Source organism: Neoarius graeffei, chromosome 27 (genome assembly GCF_027579695.1).
Source record: "Neoarius graeffei isolate fNeoGra1 chromosome 27, fNeoGra1.pri, whole genome shotgun sequence".
Classification (NCBI taxonomy): domain Eukaryota; kingdom Metazoa; phylum Chordata; class Actinopteri; order Siluriformes; family Ariidae; genus Neoarius; species Neoarius graeffei.
Window position 1 is genome coordinate 15,257,043 of NC_083595.1, and position 27,324 is coordinate 15,284,366.

The 27,324-nt window shown below is 41.3% G+C and overlaps 1 protein-coding gene across 1 annotated transcript in view; it reads right to left on the reverse strand.

Annotated features, from left to right (window-relative positions):
- nhsb (Nance-Horan syndrome b (congenital cataracts and dental anomalies)) overlaps positions 1-27,324 on the reverse strand; it is a 174,925-nt gene that overhangs the window by 35,291 nt on the left and 112,310 nt on the right. The gene's annotated exons all lie outside the window — the stretch shown is intronic.

The window sequence follows — 27,324 nt, forward strand, 5'->3', positions numbered from 1 at the left end:
AGAGCGCCCGAAAGGGAAAATTGAGGCGAGCCGCCATTTTGAATCCTCATTCACAGCTGTAATGCAAATTGCTTTCTCCTCAGTATACAAGTGCACTTCCATGGCAGGAAAAAAACTACATTTTGCCGCCTATGTGTAGTCCCCTATTTATACAAATAGGAGGCATTCAGGATTCAGCCATGTTTTTGCTCGGTGTTAGCAAATTACAGTTTTTAGCTTTCTCCTGAAAAGTTTTCTCTTATTTCTTCTTCCTCAGGGTAGTAAAACTCGCTTTCGCTGTGAGCACTGTCGTTATCGCTATCCATGCTGTAAAATTAATGCTATTCTCCTGAGAAATGCTGGCAAAAATTTATAAGATTTTTGATAATCTTATAAATAAATTTTGTAAAAATAAAAGATAAATGTTTGTTGTTGTGAATGAGCGAGTCGCCAGAGGTCCGTAACTGGGGTCCGTACCGTAGGATACAGACCTGCTCGCCAGCCAATCAGAGCGCAGGATTTGGACCGCGAAAAATAAATAAATAAATAAAATTGTGTCCTTTTCGATAAAACTGACAAACTAGGGGAAAAAATTCCTGACTTTTCTACCATATGTATGGGCACCATGTCTTTTGCAATAAACATTGCGATAGCATCTGTGATTGTCTTCCACCGTGCCCCATTCTTATCATAAGGCACACAGTTCGAAAATGTGTCCGGGACGGTTGCTTGCTTTGCTGTGGATGGTGCTCTCGTGCTGCGGCTGTTTTCATTCCGCTGGGAGCAGCACTTCTCCCACTCCGCTGCATGCTTCTGTTTAAGGTGTTAGAATAAATTCGTCGTGCTGCTTCCTTTGGAAGCAACCATTTTCAAACATACCTTACAATGAGGACTTGTTTGGTCTGCGTCCGACGCCGCAAAACCGAACCCATTCCAGATCACGGAGGAAGTTACTCCTTTCTTGGGCATAAGTTGCGGCTTTCCCCCAATCACTACCATGTTGTTTGTGTGTGTCTATGGCAAGCATGCGGGAGGAGGGTGATAGTGTCAGTGCCCGATCTGTCCCTGCTGCCCAATCCGTTCTGCACATGCGCAGAGGGGAGCGTCGGTGGCGGAGGTTAAAACTAAGAAAAAAACAATTTTCATAAAAAACACATCGTCCTTAACTGTAAATTTGAATTAATCGATAAAATCGATTTATCGCCCAGCTCTACTTTACACCATTACCTTGTAGTTATGATTAAATACCAAACCTGATATGTAAAACAGTTGTCTGGTTACATGTCATATCCATGCATGTTTGTGCGTGTGCAGCGCCATTAGGACTAATTACCATGCACCTGTTCCTGATTAGAGCACAATCACAGCACATACATATAAGGACTCTCAGTAAAACACAGACTTTGCAAAATATACACTCTGTATCCTGCATCTGACATTACCAAGTCTTGTATTTTGTATTGCTTTTCTGGTTTTGACCATTTGTGTTTTTGGATTGTGAGTATTGTATTACCTCTGAGATCCTGTTTGTGCCTTGCTCAACCACTGCCTGTTTTTTCACTATGCCTTACTCTACATTTTGGATCTGTTCATTAGAATGCTTTCAATTAGGGATGCATCGATACATCGGTCAGATATTGGTATCAGCCAATATTCCCCTTGTTGACTACCATTAGCCTGAATAAGACTGAATTCGCCGATGTCAGTCGCCGATGTTCTGGTTATCTGCGGTCAGACAGTAGTTCAACAGTAGTGACATACACAGATAGAACTGTCTGTACATGGTACAAGGCAAAAGGTGCCAAGAGCACCTGTGGCTTGTTTTCAAAGTGAGTGAAAAACATCTGCCGTGTGGGAGCATTTCACCGTCTCAGAGACAAATCCGCGATATGCGGTTTGTACGACATGTTCGAGTGACATTTCAAGAGGAGGTGCTACATCTAAGAATTTTAACACATCAAATCTCATCAACCATCTGAAAAACAGACATGGGGAGAATACAACAATTACCTGAAAGCCGATAAAAAAAACGGAGAGATGAACTGGCCAGGAAGCGGGAACAAACCACCACCAGCAGGACTCAATCCTTGATTAACACAGCATTTGAGAAAGGGAAAAAGTTTCCCACAGACAGCGCCAAAGCTAAAGAGATTACTAAAAAGGTGATAGAATTCATCGCACTACGCCTTTCTATGTAGTGGAAGAGACGGGATTTAGAGGCCTGATGGAGTATATGGAGCCCCACTGCCGCCATTTTGCCAATGTCTGTCTCCGTGAAATGTACAACGCTGTGGCCACACACATTCATGAACTACTGGCTGGCAACATCCCTGCCATCAACTGATATTTGGAGTTCGGATGTTAGCCCAGTGAGCACGCTTAGCCTCACGGCACAGTGGATTGACAAGGATTTTAAACTGATAAAAGTGGTGCTACACTCCCAGGAGTTCACGGGCTCCCACTCTGCCCCTGACATCTCAGAGGTATTTGAGAAAATGTCTGAAATGTGGAAAATAGACAAATCTAAAGTACAACCCCGATTCCAAAAAAGTTGGGACAAAGTACAAATTGTAAATAAAAATGGAATGCAATGATGTGGAAGTTTCAAAATTCCATATTTTATTCAGAATAGAACATAGATGACATATCAAATGTTTAAACTGAGAAAATGTATCATTTAAAGAGAAAAATTAGGTGATTTTAAATTTCATGACAACAACACATCTCAAAGTTGGGACAAGGCCATGTTTACCACTGTGAGACATCCCCTTTTCTCTTGACAACAGTCTGTAAACATCTGGGGACTGAGGAGACAAGTTGCTCAAGTTTAGGGATAGGAATGTTAACCCATTCTTGTCTAATGTAGGATTCTAGTTGCTCAACTGTCTTAGGTCTTTTTTGTTGTATCTTCCGTTGTTTCTGTGGGTGAAAGATTTGGACTGCAGGCTGGCCAGTTCAGTACCCGGACCATTCTTTTACGCAGCCATGATGCTGTAATTGATGCAGTATGTGGTTTGGCATTGTCATGTTGGAAAATGCAAGGTCTTCCCTGAAAGAGACGTCGTCTGGATGGGAGCATATGTTGCTCTAGAACCTGGATATACCATTCAGCATTGATGGTGTCTTTCCAGATGTGTAAGCTGCCCATGCCACATGCACTAATGCAACCCCATACCGTCAGAGATGCAGGCTTCTGAACTGAGCGCCGATAACAACTTGGGTCGTCCTTCTCCTCTTTAGTCCGAATGACACGGCGTCCCTGATTTCCATAAAGAACTTCAAATTTTGATTCGTCTGACCACAAAACAGTTTTCCACTTTGCCACAGTCCATTTTAAATGAGCCTTGGCCCAGAGAAGACGTCTGCGCTTCTGGATCATGTTTAGATACGGCTTCTTCTTTGAACTATAGAGTTTTAACTGGCAACGGCGGATGGCACGGTGAATTGTGTTCACAGATAATGTTCTCTGGAAATATTCCTAAGCCCATTTTGTGATTTCCAATACAGAAGCATGCCTGTATGTGATGCAGTGCCGTCTAAGGGCCCGAAGATCACGGGCACCCAGTATGGTTTTCCGGCCTTGACCCTTACGCACAGAGATTCTTCCAGATTCTCTGAATCTTTTGATGATATTATGCACTGTAGATGATGATGTCTTCAAACTCTTTGCAATTTTACACGGTCAAACTCCTTTCTGATATTGCTCCACTATTTGTCGGTGCAGAATTAGGGGGATTGGTGATCCTCTTCCCATCTTTACTTCTGAGAGCCGCTGCCACTCCAAGATGCTCTTTTTATACCCAGTCATGTTAATGACCTATTGCCAATTGACCTAATGAGTTGCAATTTGGTCCTCCAGGTGTTCCTTTTTTGTATCTTTAACTTTTCCAGCCTCTTATTGCCCCGTCCCAACTTTTTTGAGATGTGTTGCTGTCATAAAATTTCAAATGAGCCAATATTTGGCATGACATTTCAAAATGTCTCACTTTCGACATTTGATATGTTGTCTATGTTCTATTGTGAATACAATATCAGTTTTTGAGATTTGTAAATTATTGCATTCCGTTTTTATTTACAATTTGTACTTTGTCCCAACTTTTTTGGAATCGGGGTTGTACATGCTCTTGTGAGAGATAACGCCAGAAATATGGCAAAAGCTATGATGGACAGCGGTCTGGAATGTTTTGGCTGCATGGCTCACACCCTGCAGCTGGCTATCCAGGATAGGTGTTATGAGCCAGTGCAGCATCTCGGATGTTGTGGCAATAAGCCGAAAGATAGTTGATCACTTTAAACACTCACCCCTTGCTTACTCCTGCCTGCAGGCAGTCCAGATCCAGTTGGGGATGAAACCAAAAAGGCTACAGCAAGATGTGGCAACTCAGTGGAATAGTACATTCTACATGATGTAGAGCCTTCTCGAACAAAAGCATGCATTTGCTACATATGCTGCAGATTATGACCTCCCCGCAATCCTTACTGCACACCAGTGGGGATTAGTTGAAAACTTGATCACTCTTCTCTCTCCATTTGAACAACTGACAAGAGAAGTCAGCTCATCGAAAGCATTGGGTGCTAACGTGATCCCCTCGGTGAGAGCCCTGAGACGTCTTTTGAGCAAGGAGACCGGCACAGACCATGGTGTGAAAACAACAAAAATCACATTATTGGAGGCTGTAAACAAGCAATTCGATCAAATAAGAGTTTGATCCAATTTTCTCTATTGCAACCTCAGATACAAAAAACGCTACTTTGATGACGATGTTAAACAAGGTGCACAAGCAATGCTTGACACACAACTTATGGCTCGGCCTGCTACCGCTGTTGGAGATGGTAAAGAGAGAGCAAGAGGGCGTGCACAGATGGGGCACAGTCCACTCTGCATGATATGTTTGAGGAGATTCTGGAGGAAAATGGACCAGAAGTGCCAAGGACGAAGACATTACAGCAGCTTACTTTCCAGAGTGTCCCATTCCCAGAAATGAAAGTGCACTTGGACATTTGAGAAACAATCACCTGCGTTTTCCAGCACTGGCACAAATGGCACACAAATACCCGAGTGCTCCATGCACCAGTAGTGAGCAGCTGTTCAGCTCTGCATCTCACATCTTGGATGAAAAGAGAAACAGACTGAGCTGCAACAAGGCAGAGATGCTTATTTTTGTACAGAAAAACATGTATCTCACTAAGAAATAAACTATGAGGTAACAGTGATTTTCTTTCCTCTTTAATTATGGGACAATTTTTCCCAAGAGGACAACTTTTGTTTTGTGAAGAGCCACATGTTCCAGCCTGCACATGTTCCAATAGACACAAGAACATTTGTATTCTGTATGAAAAACACAAAATGTAAAAGAGCCCGATTTATCGGACTTATTACTATTTTTAAATTATATTTTATTTTTCTTTTCTAGGCACGTTTATATTTATAGCGGAGCTCCATACTTAAGAAAATATGGTAACCCATCAAGTTGATTTTTCATGGACACACAGGTATCCCAGCCGTGTATGTCCGTCTGTCTGTGTCCCTCGCGATTCTGATTGGCTGTTTGATATTGGCCAGAACTAGAAGCGCGAACGTGCCTACATAACTTTTTTTTTGTCGACAGATAATTTCATATTTATCAGGTTTTTCCACCGAGAACAACTCAAACAGCGCAACAAAATAATAATCACTTTTACAAACTTTAATACAAACTTTAAAAAGATATCAGAACAAGTTAACCAAGGAGAGAAAGATGAAGTCAAAACTGGGAAGAGAAAGAGAGTTTTGACAGAGGAAGAAAAGGAAAGAAGCGGTGAAAGGGCGAGAGAAAGGCGAAGAAATCTTTCACAAGAAAAGCAACAAGCTGAAAGAGAAAGAAAACGTGTAAAAAATGAATGAATAGAAATGATGAGTTGTAGGAATTTAATTCTAAATAGTGATGTTGATTTTGAAATCACTGCGAAATCCTTCGGGATCTGACAAGTTGACCTGAATCCACTCAGTGTTTTCATGAATCGTCTATCTTTTGTTTTCAAAACATTTTGCTAAAAATCCCTAAAGCACACTGTAGTTTATAGTAATAAAAAGAATAATATACATGTGAGTTTGGAGAAATTTATCTTCTCGTGATAAAATTGAAATTGAAACGCATCAAAGTATATCATCTGTTGCATGTTTGTTTTCATTTGAATGGAAGCTCCGCTATTAGGTACTACCTAATTTTATATTATTTAATTCATACTTCACCAAGAGGATGTTTTTGTTGGACTGTGTAAGTACAGAAAATTCTTCTGGTTTCGAAGGCAATTGTATAACAGGCTAAAGGGATTTTGAAGCAGTTTTTCAAAATAATTTCTTGCTCAAGAAGGTTATGAAATACAGTGGTGCTTGAAAATTTGTGAACCCTTTAGAATTTTCTGTTTCTGCATAAATATGACCTAAAACATCATCAGATTTTCACAAGTCCTAAAGAGAACCTAGCTAAACAAATGAGACAAAAATATTATACTTGGTCATCTATTTACTGAGGAAAACGATCCAATATTACATATCTGTGAGTGGCAAAAGTATGTGAATCTTTGCTTTCAGTATCTGGTGTGACTAGTCTGGCTAACGCGACTTCAAAGCTCTGCGAGCATTTGGTCTGGCAAAGCTATTAAGCCCAACCGTTTCCCAAAGCGTGTGGTTGACCCGCCTCCCTGAAATGCCTCAGTTTGCTACTGGTCGAAGCCAGAAAAGGCTGTGATGAAGCTTAAACCAATCACATCACTCTTTCCTCTGACGTATGTGACGCGACGGGGCTAACTGGTAGATTAAACCATAGACATCCTATTATTAAACTCTTACCGAAGCCGGTCGGAAGCAAGGCGAAAACGTCCTTCCTTTCAATAAATACCTCCAGGGCTGCTCTTTGCTCCGTTTTCAATGAGAACTTCCCGTTGAATGCTTTCAATACAGCATTCGTGAATGAAGCGCTTCCGGCATAGATTCTGTAAACAATCTATGGCTTCCGGTCGCAGTTCTACTACGTCAGTGCCTTGAACACGCCTCTACCCAGGGCTGTTGGAGATGCTCAAAGTTGATTGGCTCCCGATTTTTCGGGAGCGTGGAAAAGCTGTAGATAGCTTGCCTTGCCAGACTAAGTTCGCAACAGGTCCTCGTGTTGCGTCACACTTAGGATGGGCGGGCCCAGGCTATGGTGTGACCCCCTTGTGCAGCAATAACTGCAACTAAACATTTCCGGTAACTGTTGATCAGTCCTGCACACCGGCTTGGAGGAATTTTAGCCCATTCCTCCGTACAGAACAGCTTCAACTCTGGGATGTTGGTGGGTTTCCTCACATGAACTGCTCGCTTCAGGTCCTTCCACAACATTTCGATTGGATTACGGTCAGGACATTGACTTGGCCATTCCAAAACATTAACTTTATTCTTCTTTAACCATTCTTTGGTAGAACGACTTGTGTACTTAGGGTCGTTGTCTTGCTGCATGAGCCACCTTCTCTTGAAATTTAGTTCATGGACAGATGTCCTGACATTTTCCTTTAGAATTCAGTGGCATAATTCAGAATTCAATGTTCCATCAATGATGGCAAGCCGTCCTGGCCCAGATGCAGCAAAACAGGCCCAAACCATGATACTACCACTACCATGTTTCACAGATTGGATAAGGTTCTTATGCTGGAATGCAGTGTTTTCCTTTCTCCAAACAACGCTTCTCATTTAAACCAAAAAGTTCTATTTTGGTCTCATCCATCCACAAAACATTTTTCCAATAGCCTTCTGGCTTGTCCATGTGATCTTTAGCAAACTGCAGACGAACAGCAATGTTCTTTTTGGAGAGCAGTGGCTTTCTCCTTGCAACCCTGCCATGCACACCATTATTGTTCAGTTTTCTCCTGATGGTGGACTCATGAACATTAGCCAATGTGAGAGAGGCCTTCAGTTGCTCAGAAGTTATCCTGGGGTCCTTTGTGACCTCGCCGATTATTACACGCCTTGCTCTTGGAGTGATCTTTGTTGGTCGACCACTCCTGGGGAGGGTAACAATGGTCTTGAATTTCCTTCATTTGTACACAGTCTGTCTGACTGTGGATTGGTGGAGTCCAAACTCTTTAGAGATGGGTTTGTAACCTTTTCCAGCCTGATGAGCATCAACAACGCTTTTTCTGAGGTCCTCAGAAATCTCCTTTGTTCATGCCATGATACACTTCCACAAACATGTGTTGTGAAGATCAGATATTGATAGATCCCTGTTCTTTAAATAAAATGGTGCCCACTCCTACCTGATTGTCATCCCATTGATTGAAAACACCGGACTCTAATTTCACCTTCAAATTAACTGCTAATCCTAGAGGTTCACATACTTTTGCCACTCACAGATATGTAATATTGGATCATTTTCCTCAATAAATAAACGACCAAGTATAATGTTTTTGTCTCATTTGTTTAACTGGGTTCTCTTTATCTACTTTTGGGACTTGTGTGAAAATCTGATGATGTTTTAGGTCATATTTATACAGAAATATAGAAAATTCTAAAGGGTTCACAAATTTTCAAGCACCACTGTATTATTTTCATGAATTTATACAAATGAGTAAATGCTTATTCTAAGATAGTGTAATGATGGTCTGAATTGCTTTAAAACAATTAAGTTTTTTTTGAATGATTTCTTTGTTTCCCTATGGAATAAATAACAACAAAACATAATATCACCAAAAAAAAAAATACAAGAGTGCTCTGAGAAGACAATATCCCCCCTTGCAACTATGCCATAACTCTGGTAAAATGCGACTGAATTGAACAAAATTACAATACAGTGCTCAGCGTAAATGAGTCCACCCCCTTTGAAAAGTAACATTTTAATATCTCAGTGAACACAAACAATTTCCAAAATGTTGAAAAGACAAAGTTTAATATAACATCTGTTTAACTTATAACGTGAAAGTAAGGTTAATAATATAAACTTAGATTACACATTTTTCAGTTTTACTCAAATTAGGGTGGTGCAAAAATGAGTACACCCCACAACAAAAACTAATACATCTAGTACTTTGTATAGCCTCCATGATTTTTAATGACAGCACCAAGTCTTCTAGGCATGGAATGAACAAGTTGGTGACAATTTGCAACATCAATCTTTTTCCATTCTTCAACAGTGACGTCATTTAGTGACTGGATGCTGGATGGAGAGTGATGCTCAATTTGTCTCTTCAGAATTCCCCATAGGTGTTCGATTGGGTTCAGATCAGGAGACATACTTGGGCACTGAATCACTTTCACCCTGTTCTTCTTCAGAAATCCAACAGTGGCCTTAGATGTGTGTTTAGTCATGTTGGAAAAATGCACAATGACCAAGGGCATGGAGTGATGGTAGCATTTTCTCTTTCAGTATAGAGCAATACATCTGTGAATTCATGATGCCATCAATGAAATGCAGCTCCCCGACACCAGCAGCACTCATGCAGCCCCACATAAGGACACTGCCACCACCATGTTTCACTGTAGATACCATGCATTTTTCTTTATATTTCTCACCTTTGTGACGCCATACAGTTTTGAAGCCATCAGTTCCAAAAACATTTATCCTGGTCTCATCACTCCAGAGTATAGAGTCCCAGTAGTCTTCATCTTTGTCAGCATGGGCCCTGGCAAACTCTAGGCAGGCTTTTTTGTGCCTGGGCTTTAGGAGAGGCTTCTTTCGTGGGTGGCATCCATGCATGCCATTCCTCTGCAGTGTACGCCATATTGTGTCACGGGAAATAGTCACCCCAGTTTGGTTTTCTACTTCTTTAGATAACTGCAGTGAACTTGCATGCCGATTTTCTTCAGCCCTTCTCATCAGAAGACACTCCTGTCGAGGTGTTAACTTCCGTGGATGACCTGGACGGCTCTAAGAGATGGTTGCAGTTCCATCTTTCTTAAATTTTTGTACCACTTTTGCGACAGTATTCTGACTGATAAGTAAAGCTTTGCTGATCTTCTTGTAGCCTTCACCTTTGTGGTGTAAAGAAATTATTTTCTTTGGGGAATTCTGAAGAGACAAGTTGAGCATCACTCTCCATCCAGCATCCAGTCACTAAAAGAGGTCATTGTTGAAGAATGGAAAAAGATTGATGTTGCAAAATGTCGCCAACTTGTTCATTCCATGCCTAGAAGACTTGGTGCTGTCATTAAAAATCATGGAGGCCATACAAAGTACTAGATGTATTAGTTTTTGTTGTGGGGTGTACTCATTTTTGCACCACCCTAATTTGAGTAAAACTGAAAAATGTGTAATCTAAGTTTATATTATTAACCTTACTTTCACATTATAAGTTAAACAGATATTATATTAAACTTTGTCTTTTCAACATTTTGGAAATTATTTGTGTTCATTGAGATATTGTTTAAAATGTTACTTTTCAAAGGGGGTGTACTCATTTACGCTGAGCACTGTATGTGTATTACCAACATATCACAAAGAATCCTGTCAAGTGTCGTGAAATTCCCCCAAAAATTGTGAGAGGAGTTGATTTGCGCATTTGATCATATATTTCATGACAGACGGACGGATGGACATCGCCACAACATAATCCCCCTTCGGGCCTTACGGCCAGTGGGGAATAAAAATTGTGAGGGAAGCTGATTTCAGAACAACGTACACCCTCATGAAATTGTCAAAGTACAAGTTATTTAATCAAGGGCATAACTCTGGTAACATTTTCACAAACGAAATTAAATCGCAATATGCATATTACCGTCATATAACAAGGCCTTCTGCCAAGCTTCGAGAAATTTGTCCAAAAATTGTGAGAGGAGTTGATGTCAGAAGGCAAGTGCACCTTCATGAAATTGTGAAAAGTACAAGGTTGTTAATCAAGGGCTGTAACTCTGGTAAAATGCGACCGAATTGAACAAAATAACAATATGTGTACTAATGGCATATAACAAGGTCTTTTGCCAAGTTTTGTGAAATTCCTCCACAAATTGTAAGATGAGCTGATTTCAGAAGGAAAACACACTCTCATGAAATTGTCAAAGTATAATTTTGTTAATCAAGGGCTGTAACTCTGGTAAAATGTGACCGAATTTAACGAAATTACAATATGCATACTACTGACATATAACAAAGAATCCTACCAAGTTTCATGATATTTCTCCAAATTCTCCAATTGTGAAAGGAGTTGATTTCAGAAGGTGAGCACCCTTTCCTGGGACGGACGAATGGAAATCGCCGCGACATAATCCCCCTTCAGGCCTTTCGGCCAGCGGGGGACAAAAAGCAAATTAAAAATAAGTGCTGGATAAAAACCCCATCTATTTTATGTAAATAAAAATACAAATTTTGTTGTCTGGTGGTCAAGTGTTTATGAGATATGTTGCCTTGCACTTACAGTTGGGTTCCCTGTGGTGGTACACGTTCATTGTTTGTACATATGTATGCACGTATGGACATTGCATAGTCGCAAAAGCCATCAGAAATCAGGTTGACGCATTACCATATTCTCTAAAGTATGGAGCTCTGCTATAACTATTAAAACCACTGTGGGTTTAATATTAATAACAAATTGTGTGCTTTTATAATAACTTTAAAAAAAGAAAAAAAATCATGACACATCATATATAAGGCCTAAGATTTGACCTAAAGCAAACTCTTCAAATAAAGAGGACCCTGGTCCATATTTGACTCATGGCCTCTGACAAATCAGCCCTAGTGTGATCACTGAGGCACGAACACTGACCATGCCAATGAAAGCAACAAACATCTCATCTCATTATCTCTAGCCGCTTCATCCTGTTCTACAGGATCGCAGGCAAGCTGGAGCCTATCCCAGCTGACTACGGGCGAAAGGCGGGGTACACCCTGGACAAATCGCCAGGTCATCACAGGGCTCACACATAGACACAGACAACCATTCACACCTACGGTCAATTTAGAGTCACCAGTTAACCTAACCTGCATGTCTTTGGACTGTGGGGGAAACCGGAGCACCCGGAGGAAACCCACGCGGACACGGGGAGAAAATGCAAACTCTGCACAGAAAAGCCCTCGTCGGCCACGGGGCTTGAACCCGGACCTTCTTGCTGTGAGGCGACAGCGCTAACCACTACACCACCCAGCAACAGACATGAGGACTTTAAAAAAGAAACTGACAAATAGATAAGGAAAAGAAAGGCTGTGAGACACTAAACACCTGTAAACTTCAGGATTCCTACAGGCAATAATTCTTATGTAGTTCAAGCTTGCCATTAAGCATGGACCCTGGAATTCAAAGCCACCATGACCTCTTTGGTAAACAGCCCAGTGTGTCAGGGTCACCAGTGTACTGTAATTTACCGTGTGATGCCACAGTAATTTACAGCACAGTAGCAGGTCACAGAGACGGACGTAAACCGAGATGGACAGTCTGTATAATAGACATGACGAAACATCATCAACACGACAACTTAGAGGAAGCTGTTGCCTGAAAGCTGTCCTCATTATTAGAAACATCATGAATGATTCCATGCGATTTGTCAGTGGTAACACTAACTTTAAATGAGCAATGTTCTGGGCAGACAAGTCAATTTTACCACTATTGTTTTCATCATCATGGTTCACTGAGTTACCATTCAACTTCAACATGTAATGATACACTCTGGTCACAATTCAATGAATTCATGAATTGATTGTGATTCAATTCTCAGAATATTTTGAACAAGAGTGCTCTGAGAGCACAATATCCCCCACTGGCAACAAGGCCATAACTCTGGTAAAATGCGACTGAACTGAATGAAATTACAATAGGCGTATTATTAACATCTATCAAAGAATCCTGTCAAGTTTCATGAAATTCCTCCAAAAGTTGTGAGAGGAGTTGATTTCAGAAGGTGAGTACCTTTCCCGGGACAGACAGATGGACGGACATCACCACGACATAATCCCCCTTCGGGCCTTATGGTCAGCGGGGAATAAAAATTGTGAGGGAAGTTGATTTCAGAAAGCAAGCACACCTTGATGAAATTGCCAAAGTACAAGGTTGTTCATAATCAAGGGCATAACTCTGGTAAAATTTGCCCAAATTAAACGAAATTTCAATATGTGTATAACTGTCATATAACAAAGCCTTTTGCCAAGTTTGGTGAAATTCCTCCACAAATTGTGAGAGGAGTTGATTTCAGAAGAACATACACCCTTATGAAATTGTCAAAGTACGAGTTATTTGTCGGCAGCATGGTGGTGTAGTGGTTAGCACGGTTGCCTCACAGCAAGAAGGTTCTGGGTTTGAACCCGGCGAGGGCCTTTCTGTGTGGAGTTTGAATGTTCTCCCCACAATCCAAAGACTGATAAGTAAAGCTTTGCTGATCTTCTTGTAGCCTTCACCTTTGTGGTGTAAAGAAATTATTTTCTTTGGGGAATTCTGAAGAGACAAGTTGAGCATCACTCTCCATCCAGCATCCAGTCACTAAAAGGGGTCATTGTTGAAGAATGGAAAAAGATTGATGTTGCAAAATGTCGCCAACTTGTTCATTCCATGCCTAGAAGACTTGGTGCTGTCATTAAAAATCATGGAGGCCATACAAAGTACTAGATGTAGTAGTTTTTGTTGTGGGGTGTACTCATTTTTGCACCACCCTAATTTGAGTAAAACTGAAAAAAAAAATGTGTAATCTAAGTTATATTATTAACCTTACTTTCACGTTATAAGTTAAACAGATGTTATATTAAACTTTGAGCACTGTATATATATATATATATATATATATATATATATATATATATATATATATATAAATAATATACTATTCAAAAAAAGTAGGGGATATTTTATTTTGAGATCCAAATTTTCACATATACAAAGGGATACGAAAGCATGTTGTATAGTTCCTTACTGAGGAAGCATTTCCAAAGAAATTCATCACCCAAACACATCAATGACACTCTCATGATCAGCACGGGATGCTACTGATGATCAAGGGGGTCGTGCCACAAATTTGCATGACTCTGAATTGGAAGGTTAGAGCCACTCCAAAGGAAGATTTTGAAGAGAAAGCATCAGATTATCAGTGGTTGAAGTCGTTAATTAAACAGAGACCATGCGCCGTCTAACACAGGATGAGAGGTTACGTGCCCTTGGCATGCTACAGATTGGCACAAGACAGGTCGTTGTGGCAAGAGCATTGAATGTTTCCCAGTCTGTCATCAGCAGATTATGGTCCAGACATCGTGCTACAGGGTCTGTTCAGGATAGACCACGATCCGGTCGACCATGGGCAACAACTCAGGCCCAGGACAGATTCATCCGCACTATTGCCTTGAGAAATCGTATGGTAACAGCAAATCAGATAAGGTCTCAACTTCGAAGGGATACTGGCTTGGTAGTGAGTGGCCAGACCATCAGCAATCGACTGCACAGATTTCACTTACACGCCCGACGTCCTCGTGTCATTCCCTGTTTGAGGGATCGTCACATTAGGGCCAGACTCCAATGGTGTCGTCATCATCAACGCTGGGATAATCGCCGATGGAACCACATAATGTTCTCAGATGAGTCGAGGTTCACTGTGGACTTCCTGGACAGACGCAGGAGGGTTTGGCGCCGACGTAACGAACGTTTCTATGACGTTAACGTCACTAGACATGATCCGTATGGGGGTGGCTCTGTAATGGTGTGGGGAGGCATCACTGCTGCCGGCAGAACAGACTTGCATGTTGTTGCTGGACGTGTCACAGGGCAGTACTACTGGGACAACATCTTGGCACCCCATGTTGTGCCGTTTGCATGTCGTTATGGACGCCGTTTCATTTTCCAAGATGACAATGCCAGATGTCATAGGGCCAGGATCATTACAGATTACCTCCAGCAGCAGAATATCACCAGATTACCATGGCCAGCACTCAGTCCGGACCTTTCCCCCATCGATCATGTCTGGGACATGCTTGGACAGCGGCTACGCCAACGTCAACAACCTCCTGCCAATGTCCAAGAACTTGCTGCAGCATTGCAACAGGAATGGAATAACATTCCCCAAAATGACCTGGGACGTCTCATTAGGAGTATGCCATGCCGAATTCGAGCTTGTCTAGCCAACCAAGGGGGTTCAAAATGGTGGTAAATTTGCTGTGTGACCCTGTGTTTGTGTTGACCCTTATTCTAGAGAATCTGTCCTTTACTGACTGTACACAGGGTTTCGAATAAATTGACAAATGTTTCCTTAATGTTTTTCTGTCATTTGTTTCCTTCCTGACCTCATGATCTGCATTTCATTCTACTTGTAAATCCAATATCCCCTACTTTTTTTGAATAGTATATATATACAGTGAGAGTAAAAAGTATTTGATCCCTTGCTGATTTTGTTGGTTTGCCCACTAATAAAGACATGATCATTCTATACTTTTAATGGTAAATGTATTCTAACATGGAGAGACAGAATATCAAAAAGAAAATCCAGAAAATAACTTTAAAGAATATATATTAATTGATTTGTATTTCATTGAGGGAAATAAGTATTTGATCCCCTAGTATGCATTAGGAGTTCTGGCTTTCACAGACCAGTTAGACACTTCCAATCAACTTGTTACCTGAATTGAAGACACCTGTTCTAACTAATCACCTGTATGAAAGACACCTGTTCACAGAATCAGACAATCAGACAGATTCCAAACTCTCCAACATGGGTAAGACCAAAGAACTCTCTCAGGACCTCAGAGACAGGATTGTTGACCTGCACAAATCTGGAATGGGCTACAAAAACATTAGCAAGATGCTGGGTATTAAAGTAACAACCATTGGTGCAATTGTGAGAACATTTAAGAAGTATAACATGACCATCAATAGACCTCGGTCTGGTGCTCCACAGAAGATTTCACCTCGTGGGGTGGCAATGATCATGAGAACTGTGAGAAATCGGCCTGCAACCACACAGCGGGAGTTAGTGAATGACCTCAAGGCAGCTGGGACCACAGTCACCAGGAAAACAATTGGCAACACTTTGCGCCACAATGGATTAAAATCCTGCAGTGCCCGAAAGGTACCCCTGCTTAAGAAGGCACATGTGGAGGCCCGCCTAAAGTATGCCAATGATCACCTCAAAGATGTACAAAGTGATTGGGAGAAGGTTCTGTGGTCAGACGAGACCAAAATTGAACTATTTGGCCTAAACTCTACTCGTCATGTGTGGAGGAAGAAAAATGCTGCCTATGACCCCAGGAACACTGTGCCCACCGTCAAGCATGGAGGTGGAAGCATTATGTTTTGGGGGTGTTTCTCTGCCAAGGGCACAGGGCTACTTCACTGCATCAGTGGGAAGATGGATGGAGCCATGTACCGTGCAGTCCTGAGGGACAACCTCCTCCCCTCTGCCAGGAAGTTGAAAATGGGCCGTGGTTGGGTCTTCCAACATGACAACGACCCGAAGCATACAGCAAAGGCAACAAAGGAGTGGCTCAAGAAGAACCACATTAAGGTCATGGAGTGGCCCAGCCAGTCTCCGGACCTCAATCCAATCGAAAATCTATGGAGCGAGCTGAAGGTCCGAGTTGCCAAGTGACAGCCCACCAACCTTAATGATTTAGAGAGGATCTGCAAAGAAGAGTGGGCCAAAATTCCCCCTGATATGTGTGCTAACCTTGTGGTTAACTACAACAAACGTCTGTCCGCTGTGCTTGCAAACAAAGGCTTTGCCACCAAGTATTAAGTGCTTTTGGCTAGAGGGATCAAATACTTATTTCCCTCAATGAAATACAAATCAAAATATATTCTTTAAAGTTATTTTCTGGATTTTTGTTTTGATATTCTGTCTCTCCATGTTAGAATACATCTACCATTAAAAGTATAGAATGATCATGTCTTTATTAGTGGGCAAACCAACAAAATCAGCAAGGGATCAAATACTTTTTACTCTCACTGTATATATATCTGTATATATATTTCTTTTTAATGTCTAGGTCTAATATTTAAAAAAAAGTACTACAGGTCCATAATTTATTAAAGGAGAACTGATGGCAATTTTTTTATTATCAAAATCCTATTTCTCATTTTATTAAATATTGGAATGCATTTTTGATTGCTATTTTGTCCCTGTTATAGCAAGTTATGAGTGTTTGCAATATGCTATGTAATATATCACTCCATATGTCAAAGCAATGGCCATAAACGAGATGCGTTGAGACCTGTGCGAGACATTGTAGGATGGAAGTAAAACATACAGCGGAAATCAAAGTGACCAACATCTGCCAACGTTGTCAAAAGACGCGCACGCCCTCTTATGAATGTTGATGTAATCAAGCTGGAAGTTTTGTTTGTTTTGATAGTAATCTGTAAAGTTTGAAAAAAGTAGACAGTAATCGTCATTTAAACTCGTATTTGTGCAATATTTCGTTTGGATAACAGTTTTCAAAATGGCATCACGGACACCTGGCTGACACTTCACATTTTGAAGTCTCGCACAAGTCTTGTGAAGATCGCACAGATAAGCGACGCCTGCCGTGGACCAAATGAACTAAATTCAACATGGCTAAAAACCAAATAGGCCAATAAGTATCATATTTAATTGCAATTAGTTGCCAGTACGAGTCACGATATAAGGTTACTAAAACCGAAAACATAATTGAATAACACGTTAATTAAGAAATAAAACAAGTTTAAAAATGACTTATCGGTAAATTTATAAATTCTCTCAAAATTTTGACTGAAAAAGGGGACTGACTTGGGGACTTGGAAAACAGTTGAGTGAAACATAAGTTTCATAGCATAAATAGAGCACAAAGTTGGCTAAAATGCCCAGTTTCCACAGCAGTTGGTATTGTTTTTAAAGCTATCTAAGAGCTTATTATAACCTGGTTGTATAAACGTAGAACGTATAATGTGTTTTCGTCATTGCAGTCCATAGCTTTTGGGTTATTGGGCTTCATAAGTGTTGGTGATCTCACAGGCTATTCATAAAAGAAGGCGATCATATGACCAGCATGTTGTTGATATAGTTTACCTGTATGGATTGTGCAGATTTGGGACCGCTGGTGTTCAAACAATGTAAATGCATTACTAATAGACATTCATAAACATTTCCACAATGCACATCATTACATTTTTGCATCGTGATGCATCACGTCACAACGTATCATTACATTAAATTTTATGGCATTTAGCAGACGCTTTTATCCAGAGCAACATACAACATACACAGAGTAGGCTGGGGAGCAATTGGGGGTTAGGTACCTTGCTCAAGGGTACTTCAGCCAGTCCTGCTGGTTCAGGGAATCAAACTGGCAACCTTTTGTTCCCAAAGCTGCTTTTCTAACCATTAGGCCATGGTTCCCCATCATTAAACTCTACCAGCTAAATAAATAAAATAAAATGCTCCTCCATAGCAGAACAGGGTCCATGGTTTCAGAATTTCAGGATTGGACACAAATCATTTTCAGATGCTGAAATTTGCTCCTTTGGGTCAGAACAGTGAGAAAAGATGGTGATCTGATTTCCTACTATGTGTTGATTTGCTTCTCAAGTCTATCTAACTTCTACCTGATAATCAAACAAATTGTTTATGGCAACAAAACAGGTCTGTATACGGTATAAGGTACACACGAGCCAAATTCACCATGGTACATAATGCCATAACAAAGAGATGAGGATTACTGTAATAAAGCAGACTAATCACACAGTTAAAACAGCCGCTAACGCGAGTAGAATGAAGGTGTATAGTACCTTGTGATCTAATCGGAACACAGCAGGTCAGAGTATTCATGCTGGAGAAGAGACTTGTCTGAAGTTTCAGTCACACACAGAAGAATAGTATTTTTATGGCCACATCTTCACACAAACTGCTCAAATGCAACATCTGTAGCCTAAAATCGAACCTTTTCTCCTCATATATATATATATATATATATATATATATATATATATATATATATACGCACACATACACACACTCCCTCTGATGAGTATGTGGCAGATGGTACAGCCCATGAGCGCTAGGTTTGCTCTTAATCCCTTCTCAGGACAGTGAATAAGCTGACTGAGAAGAGGTGGGGTGCTAGGGTAATCCACAATGCAGGACTACACCATCGTGAACGTCGCTACAACCCTCTATAATTCCATTCCCTTCTGATATCCTATAGTGAATATTATTTAACTGAACGGTTGTGCTTCAACAAACCGTTCAGATTTGTCTCCCCTTTCTATGCCACTAGTGGAGCTCATTTGAATTATTCCACCTCCTCTTGACTCATGGCTTGAGAACTGCCTTTAGGAATGAAGATTCATGAGGAAAGTGCTAGCTGATTGGTTGGTGGTAGACGGGGTCGGGATGAGCAGTGGCTCATTATCATTTAAAGGAACAGATGCTCAAATCAGCGGTTTTGAACAAGGCTGTTTAGACAGGGTGAGAATGGAGATGTGGCATTTTATCCTTCTAGTATTTTGACCAAAGCATGTCACAGACATTTCATTAAGACCTTAAGGGACTGTGTCAACTTGTGGAAAAGGGGTATAATATGCCACCTTTAAGGCATACATCTACAGTGTGTACCAGTCAGTGAACTGTATGTGTGTGTGTGTGTGTGTGAGAGAGAGAGAGAGAGAGAGAGAGAGAGATATCATCCTTGCTGTCCTCATTCTTAATCCCTGTTAAGCCCTCATGCCTATGACCTTGGCACCAATGGCTTCTGCGGTAGGTGAGTGTTTAACACAGTTAGAAGTGCCAAGTGCAGTCACATTTTTACCCAGACAAATACAGGCCTGACCACTGTGACTGGCAGCTTGAGGCTCTACACGCAGTCCAATACATGCACATGTTCACAGGCTGAGTCCATGGGCCAAAGCCAAAATCACCATCGTGAACCTTTTCCTGGTCAAGAGTTCAGCTGCAGCTCCTGACCATAGATTTTACTGAGCAGGAGATGATCTTAATAACGACATAGCCTCAAAGAAAACTGACTTGCAAGCCTATCACACAATTTCCAGCCCAACTGTATCTCAAAACACCTGAAATTTGAAAAGGGAGATATATTTTTCTTTTCTTGCCCCTTAGACTTTTACATGTAAAACAAGGTCTCCATGGTGCACACACATTTCTAATATACAGATACACTCACCGGCCATTTTAATAGGAACTTGTTCTTGATTCTAAGATTCCTGTTCTTGGCTGCATGAGTGGAACCCAATGTGGTCTTGCATGTGCTGTTGCATGCTGAGATGCTTTTCTGCTCACTACGGTTGTAAAGAGTGATTATAGGAGTTGCTATGTCCTTCCTGGCAGCTTGAACCAATCTGGCCATTTTCCTCTGACCTCTCTTATCAACAAGGTGTTTCCACCCACAGAACTGTCGCTCACTCACTTGATGTTTTTTTCCCCGCACCATTCTCTGTAAACTCTAGAAACTGTTGTGTGTGAAAACCCCAGGAGATCAGCAGTTTCTGAAATACTCAAACCAGTCCATCTGGCTCAAACCAACACCCATGCCACAGTGCAAGTCACAGAGATCACAATTTTTCCCATGTTTGAAGTGAACATGAACTGAAGCTCTTGATTTGTATCTGCATGATTGTATGCATTGTGCTGCTGTCAAGGGATTGGCTGATGACAGAACTGCATAAAACAGCAGGTGGATGGGTGTACCTAATAAAGTGGCCACTCTATAATCTCCCTTTCCCTCTTTCAAAGTTTGTAATGTATCATACAATAGAAATACAGCATAGACACACGTCTTGCACATACTACACACTTTGCCTTTGTTTGCAGAAAGACGGTTGTAATAGGGTTTAATTGTGAGTATTTACTGTTGAATTTTAGCGGTGTAAAAAAGCACAACCCTGGCAACCCAGAATGAACTGTTCGTTTTTCTCTTCCATCCTTCATCACTGTTTCTCTTTACAGAGGGATTTTTTCCCCATTGTCTCCATCTTATGAAGCAATTCTGATCCTGATATTATGGTCATTAAGATTTGAAATTAATTTCCTATATACTCTGAGTAAACTGAGATCATGCCTTTGAGCCACATTCCCTTTTAGACCAACATACTCATTCACAGCTTAATGTCTACACATGCAAAAGTGTGTGTGTGTGTGTTTGGAGGAAGGAAGAGAGAGATGCCTGTTCCATCATGCTTTGACCTGCTTTATATTGTTTCCTGTTTGGTGGAGTTGTAGCGGCTGCTCCCATTATCTCTGCTCTGCTGGAAGAGTGATGGAAAAAAAAATAAGTGTATGCATTTTTCTGTGATTAAAAGGTAAATCCTAACGTTTTCTGCTATTTATTGGTTTATCAAGGCACATAAATGTTTTTTCTACACTAAACTGATTTGAAACACTGCCTCCTTGTGGCAGGAAGTAGACATGATGACGCCAAGTTCACATTAAAGTTGTAGGACTATGTACGTTAATCAGTGTTACAGTGCGTCTCAATCTTCTTACCTTTACAAGGGCATCTATTTGGAATGCATTATAACAGAAAGATACCAAGTCACTTCACTACCAAATCTTTAAGCTCTGTTTGAATATAATAGTCCCACAACATTTGCTGTATGTCTTTCACTCCTATAGTCCTGGGTATGACTTTCAACTGCAACCGGTGGTGAGTCTCAGGTCCAGGAGGACTTGAGTATTGGGAAAAGTGGAGTTACTCCTTAATCACCATTGCTCCCACGTCAGCTCTGACCCAGAGTAGCACCTGTCTGGGTTCCAGCTATGGGTTAAATAGTGCATCACCAATAAGGTGCTGGCAGCAGGGCACTTTTTGGTGCAATGTGGCAGATGAACCCAACAGGGTCAATGGTACACCACCAGATGGCATACGGAAGAGCCACTCAAATGACCAGCGGATGGCATCACTCAGCAAGTCAGTTGTCACTGCAGGGCAACTTCTATACCCATCAGGTCTGTGGTACTTTTGTGCACCACTTGGCATCAGGTCTGGAGGTCCAGAGAGACAACACAATGGGGGCACAACATTGTTTGTCTTACCTTACTGTACGAGGCGTTTCGTTAGAAGAGGAGAATAGTATGCAGGAGCTTACGAGGCCTGACATTCTGTGGCGGCTCGGCTGGGCCGTTTGTGCCACCGCTGCGGGCGACTCTGTCACTCTGGTGTGGGCCTCGCAGCCCATCTGCATTTCTGCACATCCTAATGAAGTAGTCATCATTGGTTGCGATGGACAACTGCCAACGATGATGTCTTTCACTCTATGTATCACTTATATTACATTCCTATTCAACCCCCTCTTCATTTATAACCAAATCTACTTGTTAACAGAATGATTATTAGTCTGCTTCACATCATGAATAGATGTTCTGATAGCCAGTATCTGATAACAAACTGAATTGATTAGTGTTTCACTACAGCAGGTAGCTATGCAACAACCTGATACACTTAATTAGCAAGCAGACTGACTGTGTTTACCGCTGTGTTTGTTAAACTGGCAGTATATTACTGGCAGACAAACCCAATTTTGGTCAAAAGTCTGAGAGTGCTAGGGTTGTGGCAAGGCTTCACAACAAACCATCCACTTTTATGCTAACTTGCATGCATCCAGGTGTGTGACGGAGTGCCCGTCGCTACAGTTGAGTATGTGCTCTGATGACCACATCAACAAGCCTGGCTCCTTAATGTTGTGGTCAGGGTGCAGGTTTGGCACCCTGTAGACCTGGGTTCAAGGCAGGATTAAGTGACTGCAGTGGCGGCTGGTAGTCTTTCAAACAGGGGAGGCTGGTCGGTTACGATATTTCCAGATTTTAAAAGAAAAAACACATCAATTTTGCCCATACTCTTGCCTCTGATCTGGCTGATTGTTGGCAGGGTCACAAACTGTGAAATAACAGGTTCTTTTGGCCCATTAGCCTACTGTCCAATATACATGGTGGTGGTGTTGGGGGGGGGGGGTATATTTTAACATTTTATATTTTAAAATTGTGGCATGTTGTTTAAAAATTGATCATTATTGAAAGCAGCTCTTTGTCAGGAACCTCAGCAGTAACAGCAGAGTGTTCTGGAATAGGCACAAGCACTGACCTTGGGGAGCCAAACATAGAGCTGGGTGCCACACATTTCATTCAATGACACTTTCCCTATATTTTACTTATTTTGACTGAGAAATGTTTTATTGACAATTTTGATAACCCTTCACTTTTAATCCAGGTCTGTAGTGTGAAATGTTCTCGGCTGTGTTTTTGTTTAAAAATGTTTTCCAAATTGTAGCTGTGTTTAATTCATATCCAGAAAAATATATATTCCAATATAATATACTCAGCATAAACATTTTAAATAGATTCTATATTTTTGGTCCATCCATGACATATTACTAAAGTAGCCTATTTACTGTTGTTGATGTGGGTCACTTGCTGTTAGCCAATTCACTTTCTCGTACCAGGAGAGCTGAAAGGAACGAGTATTATTCCCTACCTTTTTCACCAAGTCAATTTGAGGCGTTGGTCTACCCTGCTCTTTAATTTTGATTTTTTCCTCGAAAGGAAGACTGGCAAATGGCTTCGCCAAAATTAAATCAGCAATGCTTGGCATCCGTGCGCAGCTTTCTTGCTAGCTGACTAGCCCCCTCAAGTTCAAGTTCAGTCACTCAAATAAACGAAATTTCTGGAACTAAGATAGCAAACTTGACAACACTATATTTACACTTTATTTACAATGAAAATATATACAAACCAAAAAAGCTGGTAGAAACCATATGTAATGAATGAAATCGAAATGGAAGCTGATCTCTTACAATACACCACACCACTTGCGAATCCGCATGGGACTGAACTGAAATTCACCACTGCCTGTCTATATTTGAAACGAGCTGTCAATCAAAGAAAATATCCGGCTGCTTTCACCTATCACTAGTCTCCTCGCGGAAAGCTTTGCCATGTCCCTCCCACTGTGAGGCTGGGAGTCCGTGGGCGGGCATTTTCGCAGTATTTGTCCAATAACCGTCTTGCATTTTGATATTGAAAAGTGCAGAGCTCCCAAATGCCATTGAAGTCCACTGAGGCTGGGCTGCATCGCGCTGTCACGAGGGGGAAAAACTCACGCATACATTAGGCGAACTGGGGAAAGTTATAACGGAATTATTTCGCACTGTAGTTGGGTTGAGCACATATATTTCTCTGAGTCTGGATCTGAAATAGCAATGTTATAAGGTCGGCTATAACATAAGCCTAGCGCAATTCATCCTACACGATGTTCGTCATTTTTAGAGGAGGCTTAGCCTCCCTCGTTGTCTTAGAGCAATCGCCAGTGGGTGACTGTTCTCTTGCTTTGCTACAGATGGTGTCAGGAGTGGGATGGCTTGCTGTGAGGCCACTGGAGGTGTGCCCTGTATATGAGCCATATGAGGGACCCCCAGGATAGGTGGCCCCTGTGAGAGACCCCAAAGATGGGTGAAGCATGAGTAGGTGGGGCACTCTGGTATGGGAGAAGTGTAGATGTGTGAGAGATGCCTGTGTGTGTGAAGTGCACAGGTGTGCCCCCTCCTAAAGGGGAGGGCAGTGTGATTGAGTGCCTGTCATTACAGTTGAGTATGTGCTCTGATGGCCATACCAACAAGCCTGGCTCTTTGGTGTTATGGTCAGGGTGCAGGTGTGGCATCCTGTAGACCTGGGTTCAAGGCAGGATAAGGTCACTGTTCTCTTGCTTTGCTACAAGATACACAAACTTTTGACACTGTACAATAAAGTGCTCATAGTTTGGACACACCTATTTCAATGGCATTTCTTTGTTTTTATTAATTAAACGTTACTTCTCAGTGGGATGTGATGAAATTTTGATAAGTGAACATTGTGCTGTGTTGATGGAGTCTTTGTTGTCTTGAGCATGTGAAGTTTTCAGAGAGTTTGAAAGGAAAGGGCTGGATAAGAACAAAGACGTTCACATGAGAGCTTTCTTACCTCTTACAAGCCAGTATTAAGGACACATAGTGAGAACACTATCAGTTGTCTTGATCAGCACATTTATGATCCTTTGTAGGTCGTTTAGAACCCATTTGTGGTGCACAGCCTCTCACACACACCTCATAAACCTTTACACACACTCATGTTCAGACATCACCAAGGCTAGGGTGAGCCATCACTCTGCAAGCATAGGTGCAAATTTGACCAAGGCACAACTTAAAACGAGCACACACACACACACACTCTGACCGCTTTTGTCACAGCTGGTCAATTCTATTTGTGGTCAACTACCTAGCACATAACCTTTGACCTACTAATGGACTCGATCATCTTGAGGAACCTTCAGGCATATTATAGACCAGACGCCATTCAAAAAGAACTCCATGAATAAAGCTAATTGAAGGTGATGGATTTACCCTGTCAGAGTAAATGACCACACCCACCCACACACAAGTTTAATGTAATCCTGACACAATATTCATCCATCATACAGATCCCTGAATTAGTTGTTACTATAGAAACAATAAAGTAATAATTAGAACACAAGAGATATTTGTCAGCAGTATACCTAAAACAGATAATTACTTGGTTTCAATCTTCTATGTACTTTCCGAACATTTCAGACTGTTTGCATCAGAGTGACATGTTTGCGGAGGACTCACTGTTCTAATGCTCTGCCTAGAGCCTAAAAAAATTTTTTTTGTATATTTCTCTGGTCACAAGTTTCAGGATCTCAAAAGCCTTTCTGCAGTGCCACATTCCACACTAAGAGATAAACCTTTGAACGCTGTGAAACAATATAGATGAAGATATGGTTACTGTACTAAGGCTACATCCACACGACAACGGCAACGAGATGTTATTTAAAAATATATCGCGTCCAAATGGGCAACTATCAGTAAAATATCAGGTCCATATGGCAACGCAACGCTTGCTGAAAACGATGCAATACACATGCCACACCTCTAGGGGCGCTGTAAGACGGTCCCTTCGGAGACACCAGAACAATAGAAGAAGTAAGGACGCATGCGCATAAACTATTATGCGCAAGACTTCATATTAGCCACAAAGTCAGGAAAATCTGTTTGTAAAATTACATTATAATGACCAAATACAATGAAAAGTATTTTTCCAGTCTCACCTGTGAAAGGTAATCCCATGTGATCTCGTTTGGACAGAAAACCTGTTGGTACAGTTAAACGCAGCTAATCTTTATTCTCCGCTTTGACCTATCCAAAATGGTGGCGAGGATGACGTATGATTCTACTCGGAAGGCGGCGTCTTTAATGGTCCGGAATAAATTGAATGATACACGTTGATGGATTAATTTGTTGTTTCTCACCTGTGAAAGGTAATCCCATATGATCTCGTTTGGACGGTAAACCTGTTGGTACAGTTAAACGCAGCTAATCTTTATTCTCCGCTTTGACCTCTCCAATATGGCGGCGAGGATGACGTATGATTCTATGCGGAAGGCGGCGTCTTTAATGGTCCGGAATAAATTGGATTAATTTGCTCCTCTACGCCCTTTTTGAGGAATGTATTGTCGGACTTAAATCAACATCTGAAGAGGTGAGATCGCTCCTGTTTTCCCCTATTTTTGCTGGCGGGATTGCACCATTACACAATAAATATTCACAGTGAAAATATTTTGTAAGCGCGTTTCATGAACCAAGTTATAGGATTTGTTGACAACTCGCATCGCAATGAGAAGATCATTGGCACTACTGGTGTTAAGAATCAGACCATTTCATAAATGAATATTTTGCTGTAGAGCTGCAGTGTTTGTACAATTGCATGTTTTTGCTTCACTATTACTGTCACTATTCTGCTTCTTGCATTACTACTGTGAACTAACACTGAACATAATAATAATAATAATAATAATATCCAAGCTCGTGTTTCACTCTCACTAGTGCTCTGTAAGGCTTTTTCCTGGTGATATTCATTACACTTCTACCCGGCGTGAAGCACTCACAGTCATGTGGTTGTGACGTCATCGTAAACAAATCCGTTCTACTCATCCAGACGACTTCACAACGGCAACGTTGCCAGATCTTTCCACTCTGGAACCCGTTCTCAAAAAGATTGCGTTTTGGGCACCCAAAACGCCGGTGCCATGTGGACGCCAGGCCTAAACGATAAGCAATTGTATCGGAGTCACCTGAATCTGTTGCCGTGTGGACAGGGCCTAAGTTACAACATTTTTTAAAGTTAATAGATTGAGCTCATAGTGAGCAAACAAGATGATATTGGTTTGTCAATGGGCGATGGGAAAATAAGGCCATTTGTAATGTCATTCAAACACAGGTGGTTCTTTGACACGTTTAGTGATGAAAATGACAAAATTCTACAGAAGCCTTGAACGATGAGGCTGACATTGACTTAAAAGAACACAATGTACATAATCAAGTTCATCCACGAGTTTGAATCATCATGATAACATAGCCAGAACTGGCTACGCTCTCTGGGTGTGAGTGATAGAATAGTTTATTTCCCCTGACAATTACAGC